The sequence below is a fragment of the Lepisma saccharinum genome, chromosome 8 (assembly GCF_977018435.1).
Source record: "Lepisma saccharinum chromosome 8, izLepSacc3.1, whole genome shotgun sequence".
NCBI classification, from domain to species: domain Eukaryota; kingdom Metazoa; phylum Arthropoda; class Insecta; order Zygentoma; family Lepismatidae; genus Lepisma; species Lepisma saccharinum.
The window spans coordinates 46,157,259-46,178,445 of NC_139236.1; the positions used below are offsets into that span (position 1 = coordinate 46,157,259).

General features: G+C 37.2%; 1 non-coding gene across 1 annotated transcript; it reads left to right on the plus strand.

Annotated features, from left to right (window-relative positions):
• The first annotated feature begins 12,825 nt into the window (after window positions 1-12,825).
• On the plus strand, window positions 12,826-12,900 carry TRNAT-UGU (transfer RNA threonine (anticodon UGU)). Its single transcript has one exon. It is a non-coding gene; the product is annotated as a tRNA-Thr (tRNA).
• Window positions 12,901-21,187: the final 8,287 nt, after the last annotated feature.

Genomic DNA, 21,187 nt, shown 5'->3' on the forward strand with positions numbered 1-21,187 from the left:
TGATGTCAGGAAACTTGTAGATAGGTTATTGGTGATAGCTGGGGAGGAAAATGCGGGGAACCACAATTTTTACAATGAAAAAGTTGGAATTATGGACATGATAAACACAAAATTGTCTAATTTTATAGTAAATGACACTAAGGGGATTGGATATCTCATAAAAATTATTAATACTCTACCACCTAAATTTTGGAATATTTCTGAGGGTCGGGGGTTGGTTAATGACATTATAAACAAGCTGCCATTTGAACTACATATTCCAGGCTATCAGTATTGTGGTCCAGGCACAAAATTGGACCATAGATTAAACAGAGGTGATCCTGGTGTCAATCCTTTAGATGCTGCTTGTAGAGACCATGACATAGCATACAACACACATTCCGATCTTGACAAGAGACATGTTGCAGACAAGAAATTAGAAGAGGCTGCATTTGGCAGATTTGTAAGCAAAGATGCATCTTTGAATGAAAAAATAGCAGCATTGGGAACCACCATAGCTATGAGCACCAAACAAAAACTGGGGTGGGGGTTGTGAATATGTATATAATAAACCTACAATGAAGGCCAAGGGTGTTATGTATCAAATACCTTATGCAGGTCTCAAATCTCTTGGGCCTATTGATAGCCTTTTGACCAAAAAGCAGCGCAAGAAAAAAAGCTCTTGTATTGCCAAGGGTCATGGGATGAAATTATTGCTTAGTACCCCCCAATTAAAAAAATTACAGCAATCAAGAAAAAAATCACATGTGGGGGGATTTATATTTACCATCCCTGCCATCTTAGCTGCTCTCGGGGCTGTTGGGAGCTTGGCTGGGGGATCAGCCGCAATAGCAAAAACAGTAATAGATGCCAAGAAAAATAGGGCAGAATTAGATGAGCAGAGGCGCCATAACCTGGCAATGGAGAAACAAGGCAAAGGTGTTAAGAGAGCCATGAATAAGTTTAAAAAAAACAAGAGCCGCTTACAAACCAAGATATTGAAGCTTTAATCAAACCACTGGGCATCAAACATTTTAGAGGTGTGTACATGTCTGATTCTTTACCGGAACAACCACTCAACAAAGAGTGTGGCATTGTTAATTTGGATAAGTACAAAAATCAGGGCACTCACTGGATCTGTTATCTTAAATATTTAAAAGATGAGGCATTTGTGTTTGATTCATTTGGAGGTGTTCCACCTGAAAATTTAATAAAATATTTAAAATCAGCTAATCTTTATTACAATAATGCCCGTGTTCAAAACTTCAAAGATGTTAATTGCGGACATTTGTGTTTATCTGTTCTTAGATACATGTCTCAAATAAATAAACCATCAATTGAAGATTTTCAAAAAGCCTTGTGGTATCTGAAACATCATGGGGGTATTCCATCTCACCAGCCAAAATTCAATATTGAAACTCAAATTGCATGATGACATAGTGTATCCCAAAACAATAGCTCTCAGAGCATTTTATGGCATGTACCTGATCCCCAATATTACACACCACAACAACACAATTGCAGTTGGGGATGAAAAAATTGTCATCACTCCAGGGCAATATAATCTCTCCACTCTAAATGCTCAATTACCCAGAGGTGTAGTGTTAAGTCAAAATTCTGTCACTCACAGAGTAGAAATTGTATCTGCCACAGAAACAGTGGATCTGGCTACTATAGGAGAGCTGTTAGGCTTTGAGAACAACACAAAACTTGAACCAGGCATCAAACACACTGCTATGAATATACCTAAATTCTTGGCCATAGAAACTCTGAATATTCACTGTAATGTGGCTGAGGGTATGATCACCAAATCAAATGGCATAGGCACTCACAAACAAACTGGCATCATTGCAACATTTAAACCTAATTCTGAATTTATGGAGCCCATCATCTACAATCCATCCCCAACATTATATTTTCCTGTGTGTCATAACAGAATAGATTACATTGAATTGATGGTCACTAATGAAAAAGAAGAATTAGTTGATTTTGCTGGAGCCACAACAACTGCAATCATAGAGATTAACATTTAAATAAAAATACATACAAGAAGAAAATGGAAAATATTGAGAGTTATGAGCTACAATCATTCCCTCCAAACAGGAGGACATTTGCAAATTTAAATCAACCCAACACAGAGATTGAGGTTGATCTTGATGTAGGGGATGGATTTATACACCCCCACAGAGCAGATCTATACATCAAATTTGATGTTGTAAAGCTCGATGGTACCGATTATCCGGCAAATTCAAATATAAGACTTGTAGACAATTTTGTGCCACATCTGTTCTCTGAAATTGAGATCAGAAAGCATGGTGTTGTTATAAACAGAGTGGATTATCCCGGTATTACCTCCACAGCTTTGGCCACATTAAAATTATCCAAAACCGAGGCTTCTTACTACAAAATAGGTGGATTTGAGGCTGGTGATAAGATATTATCTAAGAACCACACTGTGCTGTTCCCCATGCGCCTGTTGCCAAAATTCTTCTCGGATTACAAAGATATTATGTGGAAGGGGGGTTTAAGAATCACATTTAGAAGAGCTGCCAATGATAACAATGCTTTGATGAGGTACAGCACAATAAACCCTACAGGAGAAGCTCTGCCTAATACCCTACCTGATGCAGGCAAATGCATTATTCAGACTATGGAGTTAAGAATCCCTGTTGTTGAGTATGAAGCCAGTTATGCTCTTAAATACAAAGCTGATATAATAAAAAATCCACGGGTTCCTCTACAATTTTATACATATCAATGTGTACAGAAGCCCGCAACTGGTACATATTATGAGTTTGATGCTACAAATTCATTCTCCAGCATACAATATGACATGCCTGATTTTGTAGTGGTACTGTTTCAGACTGGAAGACACAACAATCAGGAAAAAAATTCAAGTAAATTTGATAACTGCAACATCAAGAACATATATCTTAAAAATGGCAGAAATGAGGTCTTTCCTAGAGAAAATTACAATTTAGACATGTCCAAGGATGATTTCCTCAAATTATATGAGGCATTTTCTTCCTTCAAACGTGTCACTACAGGCAATACTGATATGTATTACAATCCAGATGAATTCAAAGCACAGAGACCCATGTTTGTAATCAACACTTCAAAAAGGAAACAAGTTGTGGTGAATGACAGGACAAACATTAAAATTATCTGTGAATTCCATGAGGCATTACCTGATGACACCATATGTAGTGTTATTCTCATAGGAGAAAAATCATATGTTTATGATGTAAGAAATGAGAGGGTCACAGAGCAATTCTAGAGGATCTCTGCATATTATATTGTTTTAGTACTAGATATGCAAGATGGGCCTGGTGTCCAATTGAACTTAAACCGGAAGTGGACCGGAAGTGGACCGGAAGTGGACCGGAAGTAAATATGTGTGGGTGGGTGTGGGTGGGTGTAGGTGTGTATGTGGGTATAAGTGGGTGTGGGTGGGTGTGTATGGGTGTGGGTGGCTTAGTTTTAAGTGTGGCCAAAAAAAATATCAAGAGGGGCATATTTTTAACAAATTTATGGACAACAATCTCACAGAAGTTCCTTTTATAAGTATAGGCAAATCAATCTGAGGGGGTTCATACTTTCACGGGAAATTCCCGAGGGCATTTTTACAAAAATCTTGGATTAGACAGGGTTCCACACTTGAGCAAAAAGCTCATATGGGCATGTTGAGCTTGTTTTAAGTGTAACCAAATCTGCTTGAGGGGGGTTCATACTTTCTCGGGTTTATAATATCATGAATCCCACTACTCTGTTCCGTCTGCAGCTTTTGAAGATAACTTTCAAGTTCATAATAATGCACAGATAGGTTAATCAGGACTTGACCTTCAGTTTAAAGTGGGATCCGAACCACTATGTGTCTCCATGGGGTATCGGACCCGGGACCTTTTGATTACAAGGCGACGACGTTATCGGGGAGGCCCTATATGCAGTTATATATTTATAACCTGTATGGGATATAAGCATGAAAATAAATATTAGTATCTAGAAAAGTTTTCCCCTTGTAATGATCATATGCCTTTATACCTTTGTTTACCATTTTTGCAAACAATACCGGAATGGATCAGTGCAAAATACAATTAAATTTACTAATTACACCCCCGATAGTAAAAAGTCTGTATAAAAACAAAAAACAGTACTAAAATTAATGAAGAAAAACAGGTAAATCCTGTTTTAACTTTATATTAAATTAATGGTACAGATTAAACCGAGAAATGGACAAGATCAGGTTCTGGCTGTCTCAGGCGTCAGGGGTTTGTCATACCACGGTGAGTATTTTTTAAAAATGAGAAAGGAAGAAAATAAGAAGTCCACACTTGCTATTGTCTGTGAAAAAATTCTAAAGAAATAGACTTCTGAAATTCACATCCCCCTACATTAATCCAGCACAACACGGCTTTCTTCCAAATTCTTCATGCCTTACCAATCTGTCTTCTATGCAATCATATGCCGTAAACACAATTACAAATCGTAATCAGTTGGATGTTGTGTACTTTGATCTGTCCAAAGCTTTTGGTTCAGTGGATCACCATTATTTACTACATAAATTAACTGACAAATTTAATGTAACTGGAAACACGTTAAAAATAGTGAAAGACTATCTAAGAAATAGACAACAACGTGTTATACTTCCTGGAACTAATTCTAACTGGCTTCCTGTTATATCTGGTGTGCGGCAAGGAAGCGTTGTTGGCCCTCTATTATTTGTATTATATCTGGATGATCTTACAGACCTCTTTAATTCCTCCATCTCAAGCACAATTCTAATGTTTGCCGATGATTGCAAGATTATGAGAGAAATAAAACAGCCATCAGACATGCAACTTCTCCAAAATGACATAAACAGATTGTCCGAATGGTGTAAGCGATGGAAACTGTACATAAACTCTTCGAAATGCTCTTACATAACAATTTCATTGAAGCAAAACATTCTTGAAGGTAATTATACACTCACCGATATCCCTCTAGCAAAAGAAGCGCAACACCGAGATCTAGGTATCGTCATAGATTCTAAACTAACTTTCCAAAATCACATATCAACCATCACAAAAAAGGCAATGCGTATGCTAGGCTTACTTTACAGATTCACCGAAATCCAAAACCCGAAAGCACTTTCCATTTACTTCAAAACATTTGTGTCTCCCATTCTAGAATACTGTTCACCCATCTGGAACATGGCTGCCCCTTCTCATCTGCAAGATCGACAATGTTCTCAGCTTTTTCCTCTCCATCGTTCGATATAGAGTGCCGGCCCTGAGACACCTACCTAAGAGAGATCTGCTTGTGAACTTAAACATAAATACTCCAGGATTACGTAGATACGTTGCAGATATGAAATTACTACGTACATAAGATAATTAATGGAAACCTAAGGCGCAGCATCCCATTGAACTCTCCATCAGAGTGCATAAAACATGGAGCAAGGAAACTTTCCCCACTGCAACTCCAAGACTCTCACTCAAAAAACGTTCACTATTCCATAGCTACCGAATCAGTTCAATATCATCTCAAACCAAATCGATATATTCAGTTCATATTCATCTTTTATCACCAACATAAGAAAAATTGTACATAAGTAATTCTTTTGTGAAACTCATCTGATTACCTTGGTACTGCCTTGGTTTGTTTATGTTTATATTTTGTTTATTTCATTTTATTTTATCTTGTTTCATGTGTTCGTTTTAACACTAGTGTACTGTTTTACTGTTGTTTCCTTCTGGTTTAAAATGGCTTCTGCTGTACTGGAAATTTCAATAAATAAATAAATAAACCAATCACTTTTTAAACTTCTCGAGGAAAAATAAGAAATTAAAGTTCGGGAAATTGATATTATTTTTCTCATATGAAATATTGTATCTTTCTCGTGAATAAATATTCAGAAATTTGAACACATCGAATGAATGATGTGATTGTATTCCACATATTGGGACATACCGCGCGCAATGTGCGGAAATGAAATATATGGAAGAAGTGAAAAAGTATGAAAGTCTGGATAAATAGGTTGTACGGTCCATAGTAAAGAACAGAAGAAAACTGATAAGAATAAAATTGTCAAGATACATATGCACCCTTCCCCCTCACACACACACACATTAATTGCCGAAATACTGCCATTTTTTTTAGTGTGTGCCCTTTGGGGTCTCGTCTAAATCCTGTGACTCCTTGAAAAACATTCATATATATATATAGTCATGGGAATATATATACACATTAATCAATATACATACAAGGTCCGCCCATAAAGAAACAGAACTGTCAAAAAAAAGAACCAAACCAAATAAAAAGGTACCGTATTCTGGCAACACTGAAAGAGCTATATCTAAACTTCCCGTCAGTGCATGTTTCAACCTGTTACAGGCAGTCGGTATCGGGGCAAGCGTGCGTCAGATGCAGGTCGTGTGCAGGCGGCGTACAAAATACACTCACCAAGATGGAACAACGGTACAACATAAAGGTTTGTTACAAATTGGCTAAATCGTTTACCGAAATGTTACAGATGATACGGGCAGTGTATGGTGATGCAGCATTATCAAGAACCCAGGTGTATGACTGGTTCAAAGGTGGACGTGAAAGTGTCGAGGATGAACCAAGATCAGGACGCCCTTCAACGTCAAGGAATGACGACAGCAACTGTCAGATACGCTTCATATCAGCAAAGAAAGCTGTAGGTTAATTTTAGGGGTTAGGTTAGGAAGGATCTCTTTGATTTTGGCCAATGGTTTCTGTTACACGATAATGCTCGGCATCATACCGCATTGTCTGTACAACAATACCTTGCTAAGCATTCAGAGACACTGATCAATCACCCTCCATATTCTCCGGACTTATCACCTGCTGATATTTTCCTCTTTCCCAAGCTTAAGATGGCTATGAAAGGGCGAAGATTTGACGACTTCGCGGACATTAAATTAAATGGTGGTGTATTTTGCGAACACTTACTGTCAATGACTATCAACAGTGTTTCCAAGACCTGTACAAACGCTGGTCAAAGTGCATTGCCTCCTCTGGTGATTATTTTGAAGTAATTTTAAGGAAATTACTTGTTTTCTTTCCTTAAAAAATAGTTCTTTTTTATGGGTTAGTGAAGGTTGGGGAATTTTCATCTAACGTAGGTTGGACATCCTCACAAACTTAAAAAAAAATGACAATTCTAAAATGTTGTTTTATAATTTAGGTTTCATAAGGATAATTCAATACTAGTGTACGCATATTTGAGTAATTAATGACATAATTTAAATATTAATAGAATTTTAATAGTCTTATTCTTTAAAATATGAATAGACTAGGTTCTGATTAGTACCCTGTAACATACGGCTGTTCCACTGTAATTTGTTTCTATTATTTTCAAGTAGTGAATCCATTCTTTGCTTACTTACGAATAATTAGCTTCTACAATAGGATGGATGCTTACATTTATTACCAGGTTAATAATCTACACGTTCATTCACTCCGCTTTTGAAATTAAAAACTATCGAAGCAGAAGACAACAAATGCCCAAGCATCAGTACAATCCAGCGTCTTAAAAGTTCGTAGATGTAAGACATAATTAATGAAAAGGCCATTTATCTGGCAATATTTATGAATCATACTCTACTCCTAACAACACTTTGTAAGCAAAATTTAACTTTGCGTATATGTTTGTAAATCAGCGCTAGTTGAAGCTTGAAACCGTATGTACTAATTAATGTTGAAATAAGGATATATTTTGATTATGTAATACTTATTCCAAATGCCTTTATTTTTTTCAGGTCCAAGACGCTGTATTGCAGAACCAATGTCAAAGAACGTTCTGTTTTTATACTTCACTATTCTTTTCCACAAGTATAGATTCACAATACCCTGTAATACACCCCTACCTTCACTCAAACCTATAGATTCCATTTCAGTAAGACCTCAAGACTTCCATGTTATATTAGAGGACCGTCATTAAGGCTCAAGCTAATATAATACAGAACATTTCGAAGTTGCCTTTTAGCTTTAGCTCTCTAAACAGAGTGTGAAATAAGATTTTCGCTTGGGGGGTGGGGGGTTGGATACTCACTCAGTGCCGTATAAATGATTTCATTTTCGGAGAGGGCGGTTAGGCATGCAAATTTATATATGTTGCTAGTTCGTAAACTCTACAATTGTCTTCCAGTTCTAAGTGCCTAGGACATTAAATCTTATGATAACATTTAGACGTTTTTAGAAGTAGTAGAACCAAAACCCAGTGGCGGCGATTCGATTCCAAAACTGGGGAGCAAAGGACAGTTTATTTTTCCTTGGCATATAAGGTTTAGCATAGTAGGAGGGCAAACGTGGCAACAAGTAGGGGGCAGCGCCGAGCAAACTTGACCAAATATCTATTGCGAGTTCAACTCGATGACGGCGTGCGGCGAGAAATGTGATCTAACCTCCAACGAATAAAGCTGACGAAATCAGTTCTTTCTTGCCATGGCGGTAGTTTACTTGACAATGGACAGAGCAACGGTGCTACTCTGGCAGCTTCTTGTAAAACCTCTGCATCGGACAGCAATGTGCTATTTAAAAATAGAACTTCAAACGCGATGTAGGGTGCAATTATTTTAAAGGTTAATTAACTGTTTTCCAGATTTTTCAGTGCGCGGGGATAAAAACATTCCTGGCATGGATTATTATTTTTTCTTCTGCGGGGATAAAAATATTTGTGGGGGTATACCCGCCCACCCGTTAATTCGCACACTGCCTCTAAACTTAGCTATTTCTTCCACGGAAGCAACAAGTCAAACGCCTTATTACGAGGCCGATGAAAAAGTGATGAACAGATGTTGCTGAAGGAAAGACCTACTATTCTAGTCATGAAAAACAGACTAGTTCAATTCAGATACTGTAGAATTTACTGTAATTATTTCATTTTAAAAATAAATTGTGTATTTTTTGTTTATTTCTTGGTGCTGTATTATACTTTCATACCTAATATTTTGCTTATGTTATTACACACAATTGATAGGAAAATAATCAACAAACTAGAATGATACTACATAAATATAATGTCTGCATTCCCGTACTTCTCTAGTTTCCCTAATTAATTAAGTACTACATCTTATCTATTTAGCACAGGACAATCTAAGTAAGACAATTCTGTTAAACAAAACATGATTTTAGTTAAATGCCCACAATTTATTAATAATTATGTAGAATTAAATCAACAGTTCAATATAACTTTCTAACTACAATTTTGAGCCATCTTGTATAGCAACACAAAGAACAACTTGATATACAATATACATGTGTACATAGTACATAATCTTAACCTATTGAATTCTCTCTTTAAATTGCAGCCTTGAAATCAAGGGATCCCGGGTTCGATACCCGGTTGAGGCACATAGCACAGTGGTTCAGATCCTATTTTAAACTGTTGATTCAGTACTGATTAACCTTCCTGTGCATAAAGTGGACTTAAAACAACAATTCAATTCAATTATCTTTAAATTACCTGTCCTTAACACAGTCTGAAGTCATTTTTACAGTCATGGACACTGCCGGGTTGTAATGAATATTTGACATTCGATGGAATCGTTACAAACCGACAGTGCCCTTGACTGTACGTAGAATGGTATTGACGTACTTTAAATGTTAGTAAGTGAATCACTTTCGTCAGAAAAATATTTCCTAAACTTCATGTAATCCAGTTTAGATCTCAAGTAATCTACCCATAGTAAACTATATTTCACAATTACAAGCAATAAGATAAAAACAACTATGCTGCTTGTGCATCAGGAACTATTTTTCCATGACATCCAGTTCTGAAGATTATTTTAAGCTTGTCTCCCTGAAGAGTTAAGAATATTCTCCAGAAGTCATCTGATATACCTCCTCGTTAGCTATTACCAAAACTCAATTTATAAAGATATGATTTTTCATATGTATTGGTGTTTTTTGCCTGGTTTAGCTAATCGCGACGATGAGATGAGTGATGATATGTTGAAACTGATGGAATGAATGAATGATTAAAAATGTTTGGGTCCGTCGGCAGATGTAGTCATTTTGTACCCTACAGTTTTCATGATTAAAATTAACCGATATGCCATCTGGTGTGATTTTCAGGAACTGCTCTATGTATGATACGTTGTGTTGAAGCACGGCCTGCTTTATAAAGGTCAGAATCCTGAAATGTGGCAACGCTGTCACAGATTAACAAGATCGCTTACTTCCTATCTCTCGTTTGTAATCTGTGCGTATATCAAAAAGGGCATGTGGAGCCACCCTAAGGCGCTTTCGAAACTTAAAGCGTTGTCAAGCAACCTCTCCGCCAATCACGTCTTACTCTTGGCAGTGACAGTTGAATTCGCCTCAGCGCAATGATTCGCTCACCCCACCCTTCCATTCCTGCTTTTATTTTCTGCTAGTAATTCGGACATATCTCGTATATATTATTTAAGTGCATAGAAATATTCTACAAGGATAAATAACATTGTTCAGTTAATGCATGTTACGTTTGAATGATTTTTACATCTAAGTTACGAGATATACAGAATAAGTAGCCCAGAAGCACAACATAGGTAAATAATTACAAGTTCCTGAAATTCTATCACGTAAATCATTCCGTTGTGCATGAAAAATGGTCCGAGTGTTATCTGTGGTAATAAGTATTTTTATTTCGTATTCTCCCTATTATGCGTTGCTTTACTGACATTTTGGACAAATCGAGATTGTATCTTGTGTAAACTCTACGGCTATTACTTCGTTCGTAGATCAATGCGTTTTACCCCTCCCTCGTCGTTGTTTGTTATTTAGCGTCGAATTTTTCCACTTTTAGGCTAATCGCGACGATGCTATCAAAAATTGATGACACAAAGAAAGCTCTAACAGGGATTCGAACCCAGGACCCCTGCATTAACTGAACAATGGTATTTATCCTTGTAGAACATTTTTATGCACTTAAATAAAATAAATACTACGACCTTACGAGATATGTCCGAATTATTAGCAGAAAATAAAAAACAGGAATGGAAGGGTAGGGTAAGCGGATCATTACGCTACCCAAAGTGTTCTAAAGGGCGCTCGAGCCAAACATTTCCCAAATTGTCTCTTGCTCTTCATAGCAATTGCTGCAGAGTTTAACGTGGGTGGCAATCTGAAGGATAAATCACACTTAATATCAGCAACTGTTTCTTGTGCCGTCACTGATTGTCTAGTATTATAGGGGGATCGGCTGTAAATTTCTCCCTTGTGTACCATATTCAATCGCAAGATGTAGACACTTGTGATTTACCAACGTAGAACATTCCATTCATCTGTCTATGGACTCATAAAACGAAAGACAAATGCATTCACTTTCTCCGCAATTGATATCAGTGAAGTACACGTTTGATGCTGAAAATGCCAGGGAAACAAAAGTCAGGATTGGAAGGTTATGTCTCAGGAAATAAGAATAAAACATAAAAAGTATTATTAAAAACTACTGATGGAACATTAGCGCTATTCATTTAATGAAACCATTACAAATCGGCTGGGGGCTTGTAGGTATGAAATATACTGGAATGAAAGATATATATATATATAACCAGTACTTGCTAAATTTTTATGTAATATAGTAACAGGACTTTCATCACACAGTTTTTTCTTATGGGCTTGAGTCCACCTGGGTTCAGTCTCTGGGTTTACAGCCTGCGTATAGGACTGGTGGCAACCCACCATCCTGAGAAAATTAGGGACCTACAAGTGAGTAGCGTAATCCAGTCTGGGAAAACTCCTATAACAGCTGAGGGTTTGATGTGCTGACCCCACGTCATCTCATTACTGGTTGAAGATCTCCACACCTCTAGGTAGGGTTGTGGGAGGCAGACTGGCAGTCAGTTGATAGGCCAAGGCCCTTCCAATGCTGTAGAGGAGTGGATCTCAACCTTTTTCAGTCGGGGACCAACCTTGAGGGATATTACACTTCATGGGACCCATATGAGGGGCACCAGCAGAATTACTTTGTAGGGGTGTGCACCCAGTTTATAATCATATATTTGCTCTTTTACAACAACACGGTCTGAATTTAAATTGTTAAAACAATATATGTAAGTAATTTAATGCAATAGGTTTTTAAGACCCAGTTAACAAAGTTTCGAGCTCAACTTCCCGACCCACCAAATGTCCCCTCAGAACCCAGGAGTGGGTCGCACCCTATAGGTTGAGAAATGATGCTGTAGAACCATGGGTTATGTTATGCTGTGCATAAAAGTAAATATTTTGTAATATTTTACACTACAGTTAATTTCTATCATAACTTACATTCAGTGTTCTGTAGATGAAATAATATTTTGGAAAATTCAACATAGAAACTAGTTCAGTGCCATCTGCCATGAGAGAATAGAACAACATAATAGCTATGAGTGACACAGCTCATTGGGGAAGTTATCAAACAGAAAAATTTCTGGAATTAAATTGTAAGTGTTTTTAATTCTCTGTAAAAACTACTATGATGATGATAATGAATTGTTATGGGAAAATAGAGTAAGAAAAGGTCACACCTTACACAAGTTAACCTAGAATGCCTATATAGCTACCAACTCATCTCGAAGTTGTATAAAAGTTCACTTTTCTGGTTTGCATGAGAGTAATTTCAACCCATTTCTAAAAACGTGTGGATGTTTGTAAGATATATTATTAACTAATCACTGCATGCTTATTCATGTAGTATTTGTCAAACATTCCTAATTTGTAATCTAGAATGTGAGTAGGAATATGTCATACAAGCGAGTTTTGCTCGAAGTTACTTACTTACTGGAACCACTCTACATATTGACTACAATTTCATCATATGGCATTACATATTTCATACGCGTAGTTCCACAAAAATCTGGACTCGAAATATGAATGAGGGCCTCCCCCATGGCGCAGTGGTAGCGTCATTGTCTTGTAATCAAGGGGTCCCGGGTTCGATACCCGGTGGAGGCACAAGTGGTTCGGATTCCACTTTAAACTGTAGGTCCAGTCCCGATTAGCCTTACTGCGCATAAAGTGGACTTAAAACACCAAATCAAACCAAATAGAAATATGAATGTCTTAGAATACGAAACCAATGCAGTCATGGAGTACGCAAGATCAAGAATCATACTGAATGAAATTAATTATACACCACTGAAAGATCCTATTACTTATCCTGCACATACATGTATTTTATACATGCATATATTTAATACAGTATTGAACATGATGCAATTCATATATTCATCATAAATATTGCATGAATGAATTTTAGAGTTGGAAGAGTTAACTGAAAAACAAGAAATGCCAAAATAGAAGTACAAAAAGTAATAAAAGAAGAGGAAAAACGATTAGGAGGAAGGTCCATGAGGCCTCGTATATTTGTAAAAATAGAGAAAATAAGCTTAATAGAGAGGGTGGAAATATAGACGAACTATGGATAGAGATGCTCAAGAAATGGGAAAAACTGGAATACGAGAAAATTGGATTCCAGGTCACCTCTGACGTAATACGCGAAGCCCAACTAATACGCGATTTTGATCTTGACATGACGTAACGAGGAGAAGGAAGGTAGGGGCAAAGTTCTATTTGGTGTCCTTCGTCTATAATGTGCTCCGATAACCCAGTTCGGGGAACCCCCTCTCTTATATCTTTATCATGCTCATTCCATCGTATGTTCATACTTCTACCTTTTTTTTGCCCTATGTATTCTTTATTGCATTGGCATTTAATACTATACACCCCTTTCTTCCCTCCCTCATTGTCATCTTTTTCCATTCCCTCCCTTTTATAATTCGTAACGTGTTTCTCCAAGGTTCTAGGTGCTTTCTTCCAGCATTTGATTCCGTACCCCTTTGCCACTGCACTTGTCGAGGAACTCCCCAAGGAGCGGAAGTACATTATATCGTATAAAAATTATGGATAGCCGAGTTTGTACTACAATTAAAAATTAACTAGAAGACATACTTATAAAAAACTAATTACGAGGTTCATCAAAATGTACCTTATTCAATTCTGGGTTAAGTTATGGTAACCAAACCTTCGATTTTTTATCGTCTTGAGACAGGTGTGCCGTGCCGGCTTGTCAAAATTATTGGGGGGGCTCTGATCACTGAAATAAATGAATGACTCACTCCCTCCCTTTTTTAAAAATAAAAATTACGTCCTCGTATAGCACTTCTTAAGCAGCTATGATATTCCTCATGCAAATTAAATGTAACATGAAAAACGTGTGTCTGCTCATTTGTTTTTTATATAATTAAATTTTTTATTGAAAAGTAGGCTTTGTATTTACATTAAGAGGCCAACATAACAGTTTTATGCCGGCCTCGGTAGCCGAGCGTGTTGGGTGGGCGACTCAACTCGCTTTGATCCAGAGGTCTCTGGTTCGAGTCCCGGCGAGGGCATGGGTGTGTTTAAATGTCCGCAACAGACCTGTAAAGAAAGGACATGTGACGGTTGCAAATAACCTTAGTGTTGACGTATCCATAAAATAACGAATATTTACAATATTTAACAGTTTTATTTAATTATTTACATAAATGCTAACACAAATAGCAGGAAAATTAGTTTTACTTTTTTGTCCTTGCTAGAATATTTTATTTTTTAAATTTAATTTTGCAATAATAAAAAAACACATAGCACGCCGTGCTTTAGCAATAATGGCTTTGATCACAGCCGTTCCCGCTGTCGCAATATAGATTTTTCATAACCTTTCCTTGCGTACTTTACTGCAAGCCAGAGTTAAATAAACTGAAAGACACTGGATTATTTTCCCCTTATTCTTTGGACTAGAGGAATACATATTAATATTGCCTGAAAGTCCTGTTTACGACCTCAAAATTTTCAGAATTCACTAAACAACATACTGGTATAATTATCATATCACCTCGTTATTTTGAAACTCTATTTAGTAAAAATGTTAACAATACTCATAATTATATACTTAGTATGTAGTAATAAGTCATGTGTCTTGCTGTCACCGGTCATAACCCCCCACAAAGTTGATAGTTTAGCGGTCTCAGCCCCCCAAAGTTGATGGTCTAGAACATTTCAAATGTGTATATAAAGTTAAGTTCATGTGGCACAATTCAGAGTAAACTTTAGAAGAGAAGCAAAATAATACATTAGATCCGCTTAAGCAAAATTATTTGAGGGGCACTGCCCCCACATCATTAACATTAGTGTGGACTGAGCCCCTCCCAAGCCCCATGGAGTCGGCCCCTATGTCTTGGGAAGCAGAAAAAGTACCTGTTTTTTTAAATGTTTTCCAAAACCTCTCTCTGAAACTCTATGGTTGCGTTGTAACCGATCTTGACGCACCCCTTGTAAAAGTTCACCTGCCCTCGCTGGGGAAAAAAAGGGCGGCAAGAGAAGTTAACGTCTGTTCTAGGGAACGGTTGATGTGCGTTGCGGAGAAGACAGTCCGCGTTAAGCATTGATACGGTTAGGATCCGTGTTACGTTGGTTATTGGTTTCGCGAGCTGTTAAAAAAAAAAAAAAAAAAACGTGAGTGAACTAACGGCCATAATCTCTGCCGGAAAGAGAGATAGTGTCTAAAGAATAAACTGAGAGTGAACTATCGGCCTGTGCAGTATTCCTACCAGAACATGAGAAAGGATTACTAAAGAAGAGAGGCTACATTTTTATTATGAACCAAGGACAGGAAGATTAGAAGTTAGAAGACGTTCAACTCGTTATGAGCAAGTTTTGTACTTTCCCCACAACTCCCCCTAAGTGTTCACCATTAATGTTTTTAAGCGTGTTTATCGCAAAGTGAATTAAATAGCTAAGTAGCTACATCGAAGACGTAGGTACTCAGTGAAGTAACCTCTAAGAAGTATTTTAGTCTGATATCTCAACAAATTTACACCGGAAGCTGACTAATCTGTGTATTCCTGATTCGTTTGTAAACCGCGGAAGTCAGGTATCTGGGCCTTTAATAAAATATTAAATACTTTTTTTGTGTATAAATACTTAGATACTTAAATATAAAAATTCACTGCTGATATCCTTTTGTGTTATTGACGTTGTTAGACGGCAGAATAAAAATTGCACTAATAAAAGAAACAAAGAAAAAACGGTATATGGTGCCGAAACCCGGGAAATCCTTCTGGTTATTTGTTGAGATAATACGTTAAATTTAAGAAATCATGTTGATATTATGTCAATATCGGATTATTTGCGTGTAAAATATTGGTGTTCTACGTAAGAAAGTGAAAGAAAAAGTTGTACTGTTTGATCGGAAGAGCAGGTTTCCTTTCTTCTTCTCTCCCTCTCGCTGCAGCTGTAAGGGATTAAGGGATTAGCGAGCTAGCGATAAGTAGGTCGGTGGTACAAAAATGGTCCGAACGTCGATCTCTCCGTCTCAGGCCGAAGCACCCGAAATAGGCTGGGATGAAATGCTTGAATGATGCGGCAATGAACTTCGTTATGAGGCGGCAATAGAATGTAGTTTTTGTAAAAAGTGGTACCATAAATCTTGCGCGGGAATGAGCGAAGAATAATTTACGAAATTTGGTCTGCATATAGAAGAGATTTTTTCTTGCAAAATATGCTGCGCGTTGTGAGAAAAAGAAAATATCAAGGAAGTAAAAGTAGTAGAAAGTGCACAGGGTGTTCAAAAATTAACTGACGAAAATGAAGAGAATGTTAACCTAACGACACTTTTGTTATTTATGAAGCAGAGTAGGCAAGAACAGGATAGGAAATTGGATATCTTGTGTCATACTATGGAGAAGAATAAACAAGAACAGCTTACATTTAGAAAAGAGGATAGGCAAGAGCAACTTAAATTTAGAGAAGAGGATAGGCAAGAGAAGAATAATAAATTTGATATGTTGTACCAGAATGTGGAGGAAAGTAAACGAACCATGCAAGAAATGAGCGTACGGCTAGAAGATAAATTGGAGAAGTTAGAAATTAAGGTATCTAAATTGGAAGAGTTAGAATGTGATTTACAAGATCAATAGCATTCTTGTCAGATTAGACATGACGAACTAAAGACGACTTTAGGATTGCAAATGGAGGGTTTGGTGAGCGTAATGACAATTCAAGAGAAGGAAATTAGCAGTGTTAGAGATAAATGTAAAATGATGCAAGGGAGCGCTGAGAAGGTACAAGAATGTCTGATACAGGAGCAAAATAATATTAAAATTCAAAGAAAGATTTAGTTGGGGAGGTTTATGCTCTTAAAAGACAAGTGATCCAATTGGAAAAGAATGGAGGGGAGGATTTAGGAGAGTTAGAAACAATGTTAAAAGACAATCGTGTTAGAGTAAAGGAGGAGTTAGAAGCTGAATTGATTAAAACCAATGATGTAAGTGATGTTTTGTCGATGAGTGGTCGGACAGCTGGTGTTAAGTATAGTTAAATTAAATTTTCAGGAGAAATGGATGAACAAATAGCTTCAGAATTCCTACAAAATCTCGAGAAAAGTATAACACTGATGGAGCTAAATGAACACCAGTACTGGAGCGTCATACCTTTCGTTCTAGTGAAAACAGCGGAATTATGGTATGTAGAGAATAAATATAAGTTGAAGGATTACAGGACATTTAGGAGGGAATTCTTGAGTACTTTTGAGTCGTAAGACTTCAAGTCTGTAAGATTAGCTCAAATCCTTGCACAAAAATTTGTTCCTGGCAGTGGTAAAACCATAGAAGAATTTTATTGGGACAATGCTAGACAGCTTAAGTTACTCGAGCCTACTTTATCTGAAGATAAATGTGTGAGCTTAATCGCGAATCAACTTTCATTTAGAGTTAGAGAAATGCTACCAACAGCTAAATGTAAGACTTTATCTTCGGTGACTGACTTGTTGAGAAGGCACGAATTACTGCGCATGGAGCAAAAGAGCCATAATTCCTTTCGAGGTAGGAGAAATGACGAGCGAATAGCCAGCGGAAGGGAAGAGAGACAGTATAAAATCAGCAATGTTACTGCGGCCCCTAATTCACCGCGACGAGATAATTTCAGTTACCCTCAGAGAGAAGATGACAGAGACTTTAGTTAAGCAGAAAGAAGTCCGACAGTAAACGGACGCCATCGATACAGAAGTGTTGGTAACCGTAACTTTGGAAGAGATGGAAGATTTAATCGGCAGCAGTGGAATGGACAACAAAGAACCTACAGTTCGGCACGTCCGGAAAATGTAAACTTTCAGAATCCAGGATATGAAAATCCCAAATCTTCTACGCGAAGAAACGGAAATGAAGATGAAGTTGTCTGTGCTGAAATCCATACTCGAGAGCCCCCAAAAAACGAGTCAGGGTTCCACCACTAGGAGGTCCGCGGAAGAAAAAAAAACATTGATAAAGAAGTAAAGACTAATCTTAAGAACATTAATGATTCAGATAGTAAGGATTATAAACAGATCAAAAATAAAATTGAACAAGTAAACCCAAGAGATTTACGGATAAGGAAAGCCTCAAAGAAGCGTACGAATATCTAGTGGAATTTTTGAAAGACCGAAGCGAGCAAGTTATTTTATGTGCAATCCCTCCCATTCCTGCTGTAGCACATATTTCCGACTATGATCATTGGAAAAAACTGACTTATTTCAACAGGATCATAAAAAGTCAAGAAGATGTCAGAGTGAGAGTGGTGGATGTAGAGAAAATGTTTTATAGCGCTAATGGTGAAATTGATTTTAACAAATATGAACATTACGTAGTAAAGAACAGTGGCCAAAGTATAGATTTAGTGCATTGAAATAAATTAACTATGATATAATTCTTGAGAATATTGAATGTACAACCCTCGTATATTTGTGAAATATATGCTAGAAGGGTTGAAGAACAGTCTGAAAATTGTTGAAAGGTTTATGTAAAATGAAACAAAAGATAATACTAGAATGTTAAATGTATGAAAAGAAAAATATTATTTGAATAATTTATGAAAGCAAACTGGTTCAAACAAAGGTGATATATTTAAGTTAAAAAGAACACATAAAATTATTGATTTTATGTAATATCAATCTACAGCAATAATTCATTAAGTATTATCTTGATACTAAAAAAAATCTGCTTTTGATAAATATTGTTTGAGAATGTATTCTAAATTTGTGTAAGCATACTAGTGTCTATGTAATTATATTGTATGTGGAGTATATATGATCTGTACTTGATTGAGTAATTGGATTAATATCAAGATGTTTAAGTTGGGAGTGGAAAAATGTTTGATTTGTAAGTTTTGCTGTTATCTAGATTGAAGCCATAATGCCAACTTGCGTATTGGATGAGTAAAGAAACAAGAGATACAATTTAATCTCTAAAGACGTTTTATAAAAGTAAATATGGATTGTACTTTCAAGAAAAAAATATATTTCTTTTGTAACTCTCTATGATTGTTAATCATTTATAACATTTAATAATTGAAGTAATGTGACAGTCAGATTTACCGTCATTATTATTATTATTATTATTATTATTCATGTATGTAGCGGTAAAAAGATGTGTTGATTCAAAGTGTTGAGTGTTTTAATTTGTAAGAATACATATTTGATTTTTGCCAAGCCGACGGGAGGAACGAGACGTTCGCGTGTCTTAAGGTTGATTACCTGAAGGGTCACGTTATGCGTCTAAAGCTTAGGAAATTCGACCGTAGTGACAAACATTTAAATATCTCGGTTTCCAGCGGTCAAATTCATGTGAAACTTATACCAGCATGTGTGCAAGGACGGATGTGTGGAGTTTCGTCGCGATCAAGCAACAATTACGGACGCCAGATCAAATCGGTTGTAATTGATCAGTTTGTGGACACCGGTTGCAATTGAGCTATGGGCGACAGCGAGGCTGAGGCTTAATCCGCAGAAACTGAACTTCGAGCACGGCCCGTCCAAGTTGGGAGACAATAGAGCCAAGTGAATGATCTCTCCGGAAGCGTCCCTTCAACGAACGCCTAGCGTCATTTTTCAAAATCAAATAAAACGAAGGACATGGTTTTTCGATACACAGTCTTACCGCGATCCTTGTAGCGAGAGCAGCTCCGTGCTACCTCTCCGTGTACAGTTTTGCCGCGATTCTTGTAACGAGAGCACCTTCGTGCTACCTCTTCGTGTACAGTGGACTTTGTTGTGTTTTGCGAACACCAGTGTGTGATAGGCAGTAAGTTTACACGAGTGCGCCTACCTCAACCGCTGGAAGAAGTTGAAGCGAGACCGTGTTTCCGTGATTACCTTACGCCGTTTATAATTTTTGAGAAACGAGGAACACCGGAAACTATGGCTGGCTAGAGGAAGAAGAGAGATGAGGGCGTTACCGTCGATTCGCCCGATGTCAGAAGAGACTACGCCGATGATACCTACCAGCCGCCGCGGAGAGAGAGAGAGAAACAACGAGCTACGCCGATGATGCCTATCCGTCGCCACGGAGAGAGAGAGAGAGAGACAACGAGCCACGCCGATGATGCCTATCCGCCGCCACGGAATTAGCATTGCCAAATTCATTAGTAAAAGGTACTTGAGCATCCATCGACGAAGTCTGAGTAGAAGATGAGCAAGTGTTTTTGGTGTGTTTAACATTAATTTGCTTGACACTAAATTTTGATTTCATACTGTCAGGATTCTTGTTGGGTTTAACCTTAGTACTATTATCGGTTTCTTCCGGTAGGAAAATAAGTCCTCTTCTACTAGTTCGGACAACATCTAATTTCCTTAACATCGTTGTTAACTGGTCCATAGAACGTATCTCATGACAAGTTATGTTATTAGCTATATTATTTGGTAACTGGCTAATAACTAATTGAATAACATCCAATTCGTTTGTCTTCTCAACTAAATTGCAATAATTTGAATATGTTTTCAACGCAAAGCTTTCTAAATCACCATGTACTGTAGGATCATACTTCCTGTTCCTTAATACTGATAACTGAGACTGTATTATTTCCGGACTTGCAAATTGTTTCATGAATTCCCTTTGAAAATGATCATATGAAGAAAACATACGTTTGTGAGTTCTATACCAGTACGCAGCTCTGTTGGTGAAACACTGCTGAATACTCTGTAGCCTTTTGTTAATTGGAATGCCCATAAGATCAAGCATAGAATTAAGATGTTCTAGATATTCTCGAGCCGATTGGTCTTCTATTTTCCCAGAAAATTTGGGTAAATGAGACAGTTCATTTATCTTCACATATATGTTTCCTCTATCCCCAACAGTAATTACAGGTAAAGACGTTGGAGAAATACAACGATCAAACTGATTTTGTGGATTATCACAGTAATTGTTATTTGTATTTGACTCATTAACACCAATTT